At 38.8% G+C, this 11,672-nt stretch overlaps 1 pseudogene; it reads right to left on the bottom strand.

Moving 5' to 3' along the window:
• Positions 1–5,676: 5,676 nt before the first annotated feature.
• On the bottom strand, positions 5,677–7,980 carry LOC129552056 (cullin-1 pseudogene; annotated as a pseudogene).
• Positions 7,981–11,672: the final 3,692 nt, after the last annotated feature.

Here is an 11,672-nt window from a genome sequence, read left to right as displayed (position 1 = left end):
CCTCTGTTCATGGGATTTCCCAGGCAAGAATACTGGAGTGAGTTGCCATGTACTTTTCCAGGGGATCTTCCTGACCCAGGGATCAAACCTGGGTCTCCTGCATTGCAGGCAGATTCCTTATCCACTGAGCCACCAGGGAAGCCCATAACAAATATAGTAATAGTGGAAATGTTTGAAATGTTGCAAGAACTAACAAAATATGAGGACAAGTAAGCAAATGCTTTTGAAAAAATGGTGCCCATACACCTGCTTGACACAGGGTTACCAAAATCTCAATTTGTGTTGTAAAAAAACACAGTATCTGCAAAGCCCAATAAAACAGAGCAGAATAAAATGAGTTATGCCTAGTTGTTGAAAGTAGTTGAAATGGAGTACAGTCAATAAGAATTGGGGAAGTTAAGCCATGTTTTCTACATAAAGACAAAACTGCCCTGGTTAGTGTATTTGTAATTAGGCATTGTTTCAGCCTTATTACTTCCTTGTCTGATAAGCTGGTCTATGCAGTAATAATCAGAACTTTCTCTTATTTTTCCTCAGCTCTATCTGCTTGTATTTATCACTTTCGAATGCTTGGTTGTTATTTGATTACTGATGTTAAATGTGCAGACAACACCTTTGGTGCTAATATGTCAAGAGAACAAAGGTCTACCTGGAAACTTTTAGGTGATCATCAGCAGATGTAAAAAGTCACTTTACTCTAAAACTCATAATGTTTTTCGAGAACCTATCTCTGAAGTTGGAACAAAGGTGGAACTGATGTGTTCTCTTTTCCCTTCTCCATGGAGGAAACAGAGCAATTTTGACATGAAAATTGGATGTTAATCCCTTGCCAAAATTCTCTAGCAGCTTCTCATTTTATTTTCAATAAAATGTAAATTCCATATCTTGGTCCACAAGATCTGAATGCTTTGTACTCGTTTCCTCTTTTCTTAATGTGCCATTTTGTCTCCTCCTCACTATACTGCAACCGCACTGAACACTCTCACTGCCCAGGTACATCAACATCATTTCAAACCTAAGATTTTTGCTCTTGTCAGTCCCACTACTTGGCATCCTCTTTCCCAGGCTCTTGAAATACTGTCTTTTAGCGAGGCTTCAACTCAACATTTCACAACATCAGCAAATCTTCTCTGATAGGTGACTCAATCTATAATTGTTTCTCCTTTGTCCAATTTACTGTCACATCATCTTAGTTTTTTTGATGGCACTAAAAATATCTCATTTATGTATTAATTCTCTTCATTGAAATAGAACTTCTGAAAGGGCAGGGATGAGGTGTATCTTAATCATGAATGAATCCTCAGTGTCTTAGTATCATTTGATATAAAAACTGCCAATGGAGAAATGTTTTGAATGACTAGTTCTGACACATTTGTAGTAGAAGAGACATTGTAGAGGCAATTACAGAGGGCTCACCTATGATGACAATAAAAAAGTAATCTTATATGCCTTATAAAGGTTTGTTTGAGGTATAGTTGGGTCATAGTACCACCTGCATTGCAGCATCTCTTGATGGTGACACTTATCCTGGGATCAATTAAATTATTGAATTCTGGAATCCAGACCTATCTCTTCCTTTTCTTTTTTTAATCCCATGACTACACGGGTCTATAGTCACTAAGAAGAGGAAGTTCTTATAATGGTAACATATTAGAGGTGGGAAGGAAAAAAAAATCTACGGAGAGAAAGCAGCATTACCTTGAGTGTATAGACATAAAAAGAAGACTGTTAAGACTTTATGACCAAAGTGGATATTGTTTAGGGCAATTATAAAACATAAAATTCTTTGGCAGGAAGAGTAGAGTATTGTTAGGATATGGTTAAAGAGTAGATCATAAATCCTGGAATAAGGGTATAGCCCTGATACAAAAAAATTCTTGGGGACAAATGTAAGTCTTTGTACAGGGAAGTGTCACAAAGACAGCAACATTTATGAAGTGCAACCTGTCAGTTATAAATTGGGCAAATTCCAAATTGGGGGGTGGGGAGAGAGGTTAGGATACTTAAGTTGCACAATTATAGTTTCACTGCTTGCCAAGAAGCTAATTGTTTTTACTCAGATAAATCTAAACTTTAATATTGGCTTGAGGTCCTTTGCCAGAAGAACACTGACTTTTCTCTTAACTGCATAAATTATTGGGATTTTGTTACTTAGAGAAAGAATAAAACAGTAGTTCTTCACAACTGTGTAGACAGAGAATAGCTGATATGTTTGTCTGAATTTTTTTTTTCTTTTCTTTCCTTCTTTCTCTTTCACATATCCTATCTCCCATTCTCATTGTCTTTCTTTTAAAAAGACATTTCAGAGAGTTTTTAATGTGTATTCAACAAGATGCTAGATACCATGGGGATACATGAGAAGAAGAAATCTACACTCAGTTTAAGACTTTGGAGGAGGAAGTGTTGAGTGTGGGCTGATGCTGGAGAAGGAGCCGCAAATGTGTGACTGACTACAGGTCTGCTTTGACTTGCTCACAGGCGCATTTCAGTTTTTAAGGGCAGTGATTTCTCTCATCTCCTCCCATTTGGAATTTAGTAACCCCAAGAAACTACACCTCAGAATAGTTTAGAGGAGAGAAGAGACAGAATTTTTCTACTCAGCTTCCTTCCATCTCTTGATTCCCATTAGTCAAGAGCAATGCCCTGCTCTACTGGACGTTACTGGTCAGCACCTTGGTGGTCAATAATAAGGACGACAAATCCCACACTCACATCTTTTCATTGCGGTATGCAAGTGGATGTGGATTGGTTTGTTGGACATGAGAGGTGTAGCGGTCTGGGACCTCAGCTTGACCACCAGCCAGCAGAGGAATCTTGGCAAGGGGAATGGCAAAGGCAGCAGCAGCGTGACCCACAGGGAAGAAAGCATCTTTGTAAATGAAGCGGTGGCCAAGGGACTTTGAGGAGACACAGAAGATTCTTGTCTAACTATACAGTAGTGAATGAGTAAGACACTGGATATATGAGTCTAGTCTGGGAGAGTGATCTGCTCTGGAGATATGTTGGAGTTACCTGCCTATGCTGCTGCTAAGTCGCTTCAGTTGTGTCTGACTCTGTGCGATCCCTTAGACGGCAGCAAGCTTTGAGCCATCTGAGATAATTAAGAAGGTGAATGAAGCTGGAGAAGAGAATAGCAGCAGGGGCTGAGCCTGGGGCTACTTCAACCTTTCACCGCCAGGAAAGAGAAAACCATAGTGCAGAGTTAGGAGTGAATAGTGACAAGAGAACAAAATAATAGAGTGTGATGTCCTTGAAAGCCAGTAAACAAGTTATATTAACAAAGAGCAATCTATAAGTGTTTACTTTGACATGCACGAGTAGATCATCCCTAAAGCAGGTACCTAGAAACAGAAATACTAAGTTATAGTGTATGCACCTTTCATATTTTAAGACACTCAAGTTGCCCTGAAAACTGTCTGCCCCAGTGTAAAATCAGTTCTCTGAGACGGTTTTCCAAGACTCAAACATTTAAACCATTTTTGACTTAGGAAAAAGTCAATTTGATGAGTGAAAAATGATATACTCCTATTCTTTCAAATCACATTTGTTTAATTATTACTGTCTTTGGATATTTTTAATATATTTATAAGTCAACTATTTTAATTTTTTGAAAAACTGTCCTTTTCCAGTGTCCTATTTGTTTGCACCTTTCTTATTGACTTATAGATGTTCTTTATGCTAGGTACTGGTCCTTTATTTTGTAATATGTATTTTATATACTTATAATCTTATTTATAGTTATAATTTTTTCTTCCAGTTTTTCTCCATCTGTTAATTTTATTGGTGCTATGTTTTGTCAATGATTATTAGCACTTTTGAGATAGCCACATCATTTTTTCAATTTTTTTTAACTAATTTTACCTTGGAAAAATTTTAATTAAAGGGCTCAATATCATAGAGACTGTTTTCTTTATTAAAAGTCATGTTTCTCTTTTTAGATTTATTCTTCATCTGGAATTTGTGTTTGAGGTAAGTAATAAATGCATTCTATTTATATTTGTCCATGTGGAGAACTAGAGCCAATAATAATCATTCCAACTGCTAATTTGTCACACAACTTCCAAACACATCAAATTCCCACTTATGCTTGATCTTCAGAATTTTCTATTCTGAAAATCCTTCTATGTTGAAGGTCCCCAAGACCATCCTCAGGTTTGATGATTTGCTAGAAAGACTCAAGAGAACTCAGAAAAGCTGTTTTCCTCAGCCACAGTTTCCTACACCAAAGGATACAAAAACTCAGTCAAGGCAAAAGGTGCAAAGGTCAGGGTCAAGAAGAGATTAGGAACAAGCTCCCAACTGTTCTCTTTCCTGGAGTCATTGAATAACATTTAATTTCCCAGCAACTTATGTGACAAGGTGTATGAACTTTTGTCAAACAGCCTATTTCATAGGAGTCTTGGTGTCAAGGTTTCTATTAAGAGTCAGTCAAGTAGGCATGGTTTATTGTCCAAGTGGCTGACCTTGGTTACTTAGTTTCTAGCAACTCCAGAGGTCAGACTGATAAAGTGTGGTCCAAGTACCCCACCATGTCACGTTATTAGCAGAACTATTTGGCATGTCCCCAAGACCTCATGTATATACATACACTCTTAACAGAAAGGGTATTCTAAAGACTTTTCACTCAGGAACCAATCCTGTCTTTGGAATGTGACAGTTTTGAACACTCCAAGCCTGTTGGTTAAAGCTTAACTGCAATTTTCAGCTTTTTCTTTCCATTTTTAATTTTGTCTATACTTTAAAGTTTTCCTTGGTTGGAAGGTTGGTCTGAAACCGTTAGTGAGCAATTGCAGAAATAGAACTCTCCCTCAGTAATTTGGAAGTATAGCTCTATTGATGTCATGTATCTAGCAAACCTCATGTCATGTGTCTAATGAAATAACTAATGAAAATGGATTTTTACACTTTATTATGTTGCTTTTCCCCTCTGATGACTTTCAAAGTTTCCCTTTATCCTTAACACGTGGAAGCTACTCTACCATGTGTTCAGGTGTGATTTCATTTGTTTCTTGCTTTTAAAATCTGCTTTGATATTGCTTTGCATTAAATGGACTTTTGTAATGTGTGGAATCATACATTTCTATAATTCTGAGAAATTATTTCCCCTTATTTCCCCAAATATTGACTTTCTTTGATTTTTCTCTATTACTTTACTCTGAAATTCTATTGAAATTAAAATTTGAACTTCTGAATTTATTCTCCATGCTTCTGAACATTCTTTGACACTTTCCAGAACCAATTCATTTTTTTCCCTTTAATTTTCTTTATTTCCACAGTTAAAAAAATGAAGCACATAGACAAATGGTTTCTCATAACAGATTACAAGTGGGTCCATTCAGACCTGCTCTCAAGGTGCTGTCAGCCTCCAAGGGGCTGCCCAGCTAGCAGCTATTATTCATGTGGCCAATGGGTTGATCTGGATGCAAAAGCATGCAGCCCTCAGGGTGGCAAGTTCCCTCTCCTCTGGTCTTCAATTAGGTTAAAAGGCATCAGTGTCCATATTTACAGATGTAAGGTGTGGCAATCCTATGCAGTTCTCCATCCGGAGCCAGTGATGGGTACCTGGACCTGGGGCCAAGGAGGAGGTTGGAGTGACTCTGCCACCACTGTGATCTTGTCTCCCTCCTTCCAGTGGGGATGAGGGGCTGTGCCCGCAGTCAGACCCTTCCAGGAGAGTTAAGCCAAGTAACTGTAGGTGTCCTTTTCATCACCCACTCGCTCCAAATATTCTTTCTCGATCAGAATGTCAATGCATTTCTTAATCACTGAGATCTGAGGCTTGAATATTGAGGACAACTGAGTTATTACTTCTCCAAGTAACTGCTGGTGTTTTACAACCTTCCTCATTTTCATAACTCTCACAATAGCTGCCTGGATCAGCAGTTTGCGATCTTCCTCAATGTTTTTGTACATGGTTTCTTGTTCCCGCTTCTGTTCAATTTTCATTGGCAAGCTGATATTAACCCTTAATTTCCTACTTTTATAACCTAAATGTAGTTTTATTAAGGTGTCTGGCTTCAGTTCCACCTCATCAACATTTGCACTTTTGTCTTCCAAAACCAGTAACTTAAATTTCAATAAAATCTGTAAGACTTGTGCCACAATGTCCATTTTGATCTGAGTGCTGTCTGTCAGCTGTTGAACAGTGTAAGCATCTTCCGTGTTGTACTGGAGCAGGACAGCCATCTGGAATGTAGATGCATGCAAAGTGTATTTGTTTTTGAAGTAGTTTGTTACTAATTCTCCTTCAGACAGTTGATATGCCCATGACAATTTTCTGTCACTGTAAAGGCTGGTGTAAAATGCTGTGAAGCGCCGATAACATGATTCCAGCTCTGATGGCAAGAGAACCGTACAAGATTCCTCAAAGGGCCACCATCCATAACTCAGAATGTGAATACTGAAATCTAAGTCCAAAGGCTCTGAATCCATCAGGTGCTTTTTGAACTGCGCATTCAAAGCTTTGCTTACACCAATGTCTTGAAACATCCGCTGAAGTTTGGAGGTATACTCAAAACCACAAGCTTGCTTTAACTTAGAGATCATGCTTGCTTCAGCATCATCACTTGCACTGTTCTGACGGACAAGCCTTTTGGCCAGCATTTTCGTGTAGAACTTCTGAACCACATCTTTGTCATCCATATACTTGAAGACCGTCATCACGTGGTTAAGTGTGTCTTCTAGTTCTGCTTCTTCTGGGTTCTTGGAACTCTTCTTCAACAAGGAATCACAGTATCGAGCCAGCAACTCGGGGGATTTACTGGATGACTGAGCCATTTTGGTAACTGCATTGTTGTTTATGAAGCCACTGCAAGCCTTGTCCAGTGCAGCCACGAAGTCAGCATGGTTCCTGAATGCTGATATCACCAGGTCATTGTATTTTTTATGGATATTCAACACTATCTCTACATACACTCTGGGGTCATTTAAAGCAGCTTCTCCACACTTCTCAATTGCTGCAAGACCCTGATTATGAATGTGTGTCTCCAGGAGTTTTTTAAATTCTCCCAGGCCATTCTTGATTCTATATATGAGCTTATACATGCGACCCAAATCTTCACTTTTGTTGGCGTTCAGTAAATTCTGAAATTCTGTGAGGAAAATCTCCAAGTGTTTCTCCACGAGTACCTGCCTGCATTTCCTGACTAGCTTGTTCCTCGTGCTCTGGTGAAGGTAGGCCTGGGCCCTCCGCCGCTCCGCCAGCAGCAGAGCCTCAACCTCTTTCATGTATTCAGTGATTGGGTTCTGCTGCAACAATTCAGTACTCTTTCTGGTATAAAATCTCTCTGTGTCAGCCAAAAACTGAGATTCAAAGGCTTCTTTGTACACTGTTAACATAGGGCCCTCCTGAAACTGATCATCTTCATTCACCCCCAGTTCCATGTAAGACTGTATAGCACCACTTATCAGTCTTGTATTGATGGATTCACCATTTCTTTCCTTTTCAATCAGTTTTAAAACAGCATTTGTTACTTGTTTATTCAATGGCCTGAAAAGACAATCTCTCCAAGTCACCATTGCGAGAGAATATATTTCACAAACTTTGTGTCTTGCATTATTTGTGATATTAAGTAAATGTTTATTGAGGCGGGCACAAATCCCATTCAGCACTTTGCTCGAAAACTGGTAATCTTCCCATTGTTGAGTATAGAACTTCAGTATTCCTATATCCATCAAATCTTCTCCATCCTTAGGAAGATTTGTCAAATGATTCTTCAAAAATTCTTTAATTCGTTTGTATAATTCCAAGCCAACATTCTCATCTTCCCTCAGCTTCTGCTCCTTTTTTGATTTAGTCTGGAATTGAGGGGACACGTATAAACAGTGGTTATAAAGAAGAGTGTAGAGTTCTATGTATCTGGATTTCACCATACTTTGTCTGGCATACACTTGCTGGATTCCAGCTCTGATGTTATCCCAGAGCTCGTCAATGCCAAGATGATTCAGTTCACTGGGATTCTGACTCCAATCCGATGACATTGTGAGTAATATTATGAAGTTGTCTACAGTCTTTATTCAAGGTACAGCTAATTCTCCTTTAGATGAAGATATACAGTTCCACTGCAAATTTATTCACAGCAGCTCAGAAAGGATGTCCTTTAAATGTAGAGAATGAAATCTCACTGCAGCGCAAACCTAGAAAGGTACCTGCAAGTAAAGCAAACACCAAAATGATTCCAGCACTGAGTTGAATAAGCAGAAACATCTTGCTTGGAAGCGGGCTCTCTGCTTCTATTGTCTTTTGTCTTCATAAACAAGTCCACTGCATTGTAAATATCAATACATGTGAGCTGCATTTCCCAGATGCCTAAGTGGCTCATGTGATATATATCTCCACCTGGTCAATGCACCCAGCCCCAGTAAAATCCCCATCCTGCCAAGGTCCTGTTGAGTCCCTCAGCCTCCAGGCTTGCCCCGCCACCAAGATCCCTCCTCCTTCTCCTCCCTGCCTGCCCATCCACCCAACTCTTATTATTCATGGTAATATACTGTATAAAGTCTTTAGGAATCTTGAATTAGCAAATACTGGGCAATTGTTCCTGGAGGGAAAGATGCAGATTTTACATTTGTGAATTGTTTTGTTTGTTAGGTTCAGTTTGTTATTTAACCTGACTACAATGAGTTTCTTTCTTTCTTTTTTTTACTAATTTCCAACAAGTTGGCATTTCTGTGATCTCTAAGTTCTTTTTCCACAACTGTAACTTTTTATTTTATAGCTATTTACTTTTGTGTCATGAGTGTACTTTTATTTATTTCTTAATGAATAGGAACTATATGCATTCTAATCCCTTTTGATATTTTTATATTATCTCTATGTTATTGGGTATAAATTTTTTTAATTTATGAATTGTTGTCTTTGAATTTGTAGCCTTTCCTAGATGCCTGATGATTCTTGGTTGGTCTTGATTAATGTCCTCAATTATGACCACTGGCTGACACCATGGCTTTTCCTAGTAGTCACCTTCTTGGTGATGTCATTGGTTTACGTCTAGGAGTAGCAGTAACCTTTGTTCATTACTTCACTGATAGAATATTTTATCCCATCTCCCTCTCAATGTAATTATATATTAACATTTATTTACTTTTACAAAGTTTATGTAGTATCTGTATTAAAGTTACATTACAATGTCAGTTTTGAATAGGAGCCAGAAATTTTTGCATAAATGTTCAGTTCACCATCTTGAAACTAGAAGTCCCACAGTGCTGTTAGAACTTGACAGAAGATATAGCCATGGAAGTAAAACTCCCTGACAGAACCTTGACCATAAAAAACAGTGCAGGCATAATCAAACACTATCTCAGGATGAAAGGGGTAAAGGGAACAAATGCTCCAGACCCCTCATTTCTCACATTGCCTGACTGTTCCTTCTTGGACCAGATTCAATCATAAACCAGAGAATAGGTTCACCCAGGAGTACAATCCCTTGAAAGTTTAAAGCAAAGGTGAGAGGAAAAGTTAAATGGAGAAAAACCGGTACATCAAACTACTTTTAAGGACTAGTTTTCCCACATCCTGCTTTAGTGCATACAATACAATGTTCAGTCAACTATGAATTTATAATTGAGGGCCAACTTCTTATGTTAAACAAAAATAATGTTTCTGTTATAGTATAATCTCTATGCCCTACTTCTGTTTTTTTCTTAAAATTTTCACTAATTTTTCAACGTCTGTAAGTTAGAATATATTTATATATAAATATACAGATTTGATTGGGACTGGAGATGCTCTTGCTCTGAACAGAATCATTTAAATTTCTTACTGCTGCTGCTAAGTCACTTCAGTCGTGTCCGACTCTGTGTGACCCCATAGACGGAAGCCCACCAGGCTCCTCCATCCCTGGGATTCTCCAGGCAAGAACACTGGAGTGGGTTGCCATTTCCTTCTCCATAAATTTCTTACTAGGCTTTCTTAACTCATGATTTTTAAGAGGGGAAAGCAAAGGAGTTAGGGCAAATATTTGACATGCTCAATAAACGATGTTCTGATGTATGAATTTTTTCTAATCAGGACAGCCAATGTCAGCTAAGTTAATATGCCATTAAGCAGAAAATAGATGTATCATCAGGAATACAACCTACTAGTTTACTGATCATTGTTGAACACTAGCCAGTAGGTAGTAACAATGGCACCACAAACAGATGTTAACTGAACTATGTTAAGTAGACACTGTGTCATCATGAGGAACGCTGGGCTGGAAGAAGCACAAGCTGGAATCAAGATTGCTGGGAGAAATATCAATAACCTCAGATATGCAGATGACACTACCCTTATGGCAGAAAGTGAAGAGGAACTCAAAAGCCTCTTGATGAAAGTGAAAGAGGAGAGTGAAAAGGTTGGCTTGAAGCTCAACATTCAGAAAACAAAGATCATGGCATCTGGTCCCATCACTTCATGGGAAATAGATGGAAAAACAGTGGAAACAGTGTCACACTTTATTTTTTTGGGCTTCAAAATCACTGCAGATGCTGATTGCAGCCATGAAATTAAAAGACGCTTGCTCCTTGGAAGGAAAGTTATGACCAACCTTGATAGTATATTAAAAAGCAGAGACATTACTTTGCCAACCAAGGTCCGTCTAGTCAAGGCAATGGTTTTTCCCGTGGTCATGTATGGATGTGAGAGTTGGACTGTGAAGAAGGCTGACCGCCGAAGAATCGATGCTTTTGAACTGTGGTGTTGGAGAAGACTCTTGAGAGTCCCTTATACTGCAAGGAGATCCAAGCAGTCCATTCTAAAGGAGATCAATACTGGATGTTCATTGGAGGGACTGATGCTAAAGCTGAAACTGCAATACTTTGGCCACCTCATGCGACGAGTTGACTCACTGGAAAAGACTGTGATGCTGGGAAAGGTTGGGGGCGGGAGGAGAAGGGGACGACAGAGAATGAGATGGCTGGATGGCATCACCGACTCTGTGGACATCAGTTTGAGTGTACTCCGGGGGTTGGTGATGGACAGGGAGGCCTGGCGTGCTGTGATTCATGGGGTCGCGGAGAGTCGGACACGACTGAGCGACTGAACTGAACTGAACTGAACTGTGCAATTCTTTTTCTTTTCAACTCCATGCTTGATTGTAATATATCATCTTTGGGTTTTCTCATTATTACTAAGTTTACCACAGATATTATAAGAATTGCGTAAAACATATATTTTTTTCACCTGATCAAATATGCTCCAAAGTCTTCATTTTTGCTGTTATAATGCAATAGAAGTGATTCATTTCCTCAAATTAGCCTAATTCTACTTTAATGAATATTTCTAGACGTGTCATGTGCCAGGCACTGTGGTAGGGACTGGGATTATGAGGATGAAAAATCGTGGTTGCTGTGCTCAAAGAGTCACCATATGATAGAGGAAGAAGTCATGAAAATGAATAATAATGTGCAGGACAGCAGGTAAGGCAAAGTCTGTAGATAAAATAGGTGGCATAGTAATAAGTCAGAGAGAATGTGATTGTGTCTGAGAGGTTTACAGATCCCTTAGAGAAGCTGGGATCTGAATTGTGTTTTATAGTTGGATTCAATAGCTTCCTTCAAGATGCGATCTTACATGAGCTGGTGGTATATCAGGACATACCAGGCAAGAACATTTCTCTTAAAGCATCATTATATATAAGTTATGGACTATCATTTATACTCTAATTGTGGAATTAAAAAATTCATGGAACTGT

This window comes from Moschus berezovskii, chromosome 3 (assembly GCF_049115385.1).
Source record: "Moschus berezovskii isolate FMDL1 chromosome 3, NW_MosBer_1.0, whole genome shotgun sequence".
Taxonomy (NCBI): Eukaryota; Metazoa; Chordata; class Mammalia; order Artiodactyla; family Moschidae; genus Moschus; species Moschus berezovskii.
The sequence above is the reverse complement of the archived record's forward strand: the minus strand, read 5'-3'. Positions and strand labels throughout refer to the sequence as shown.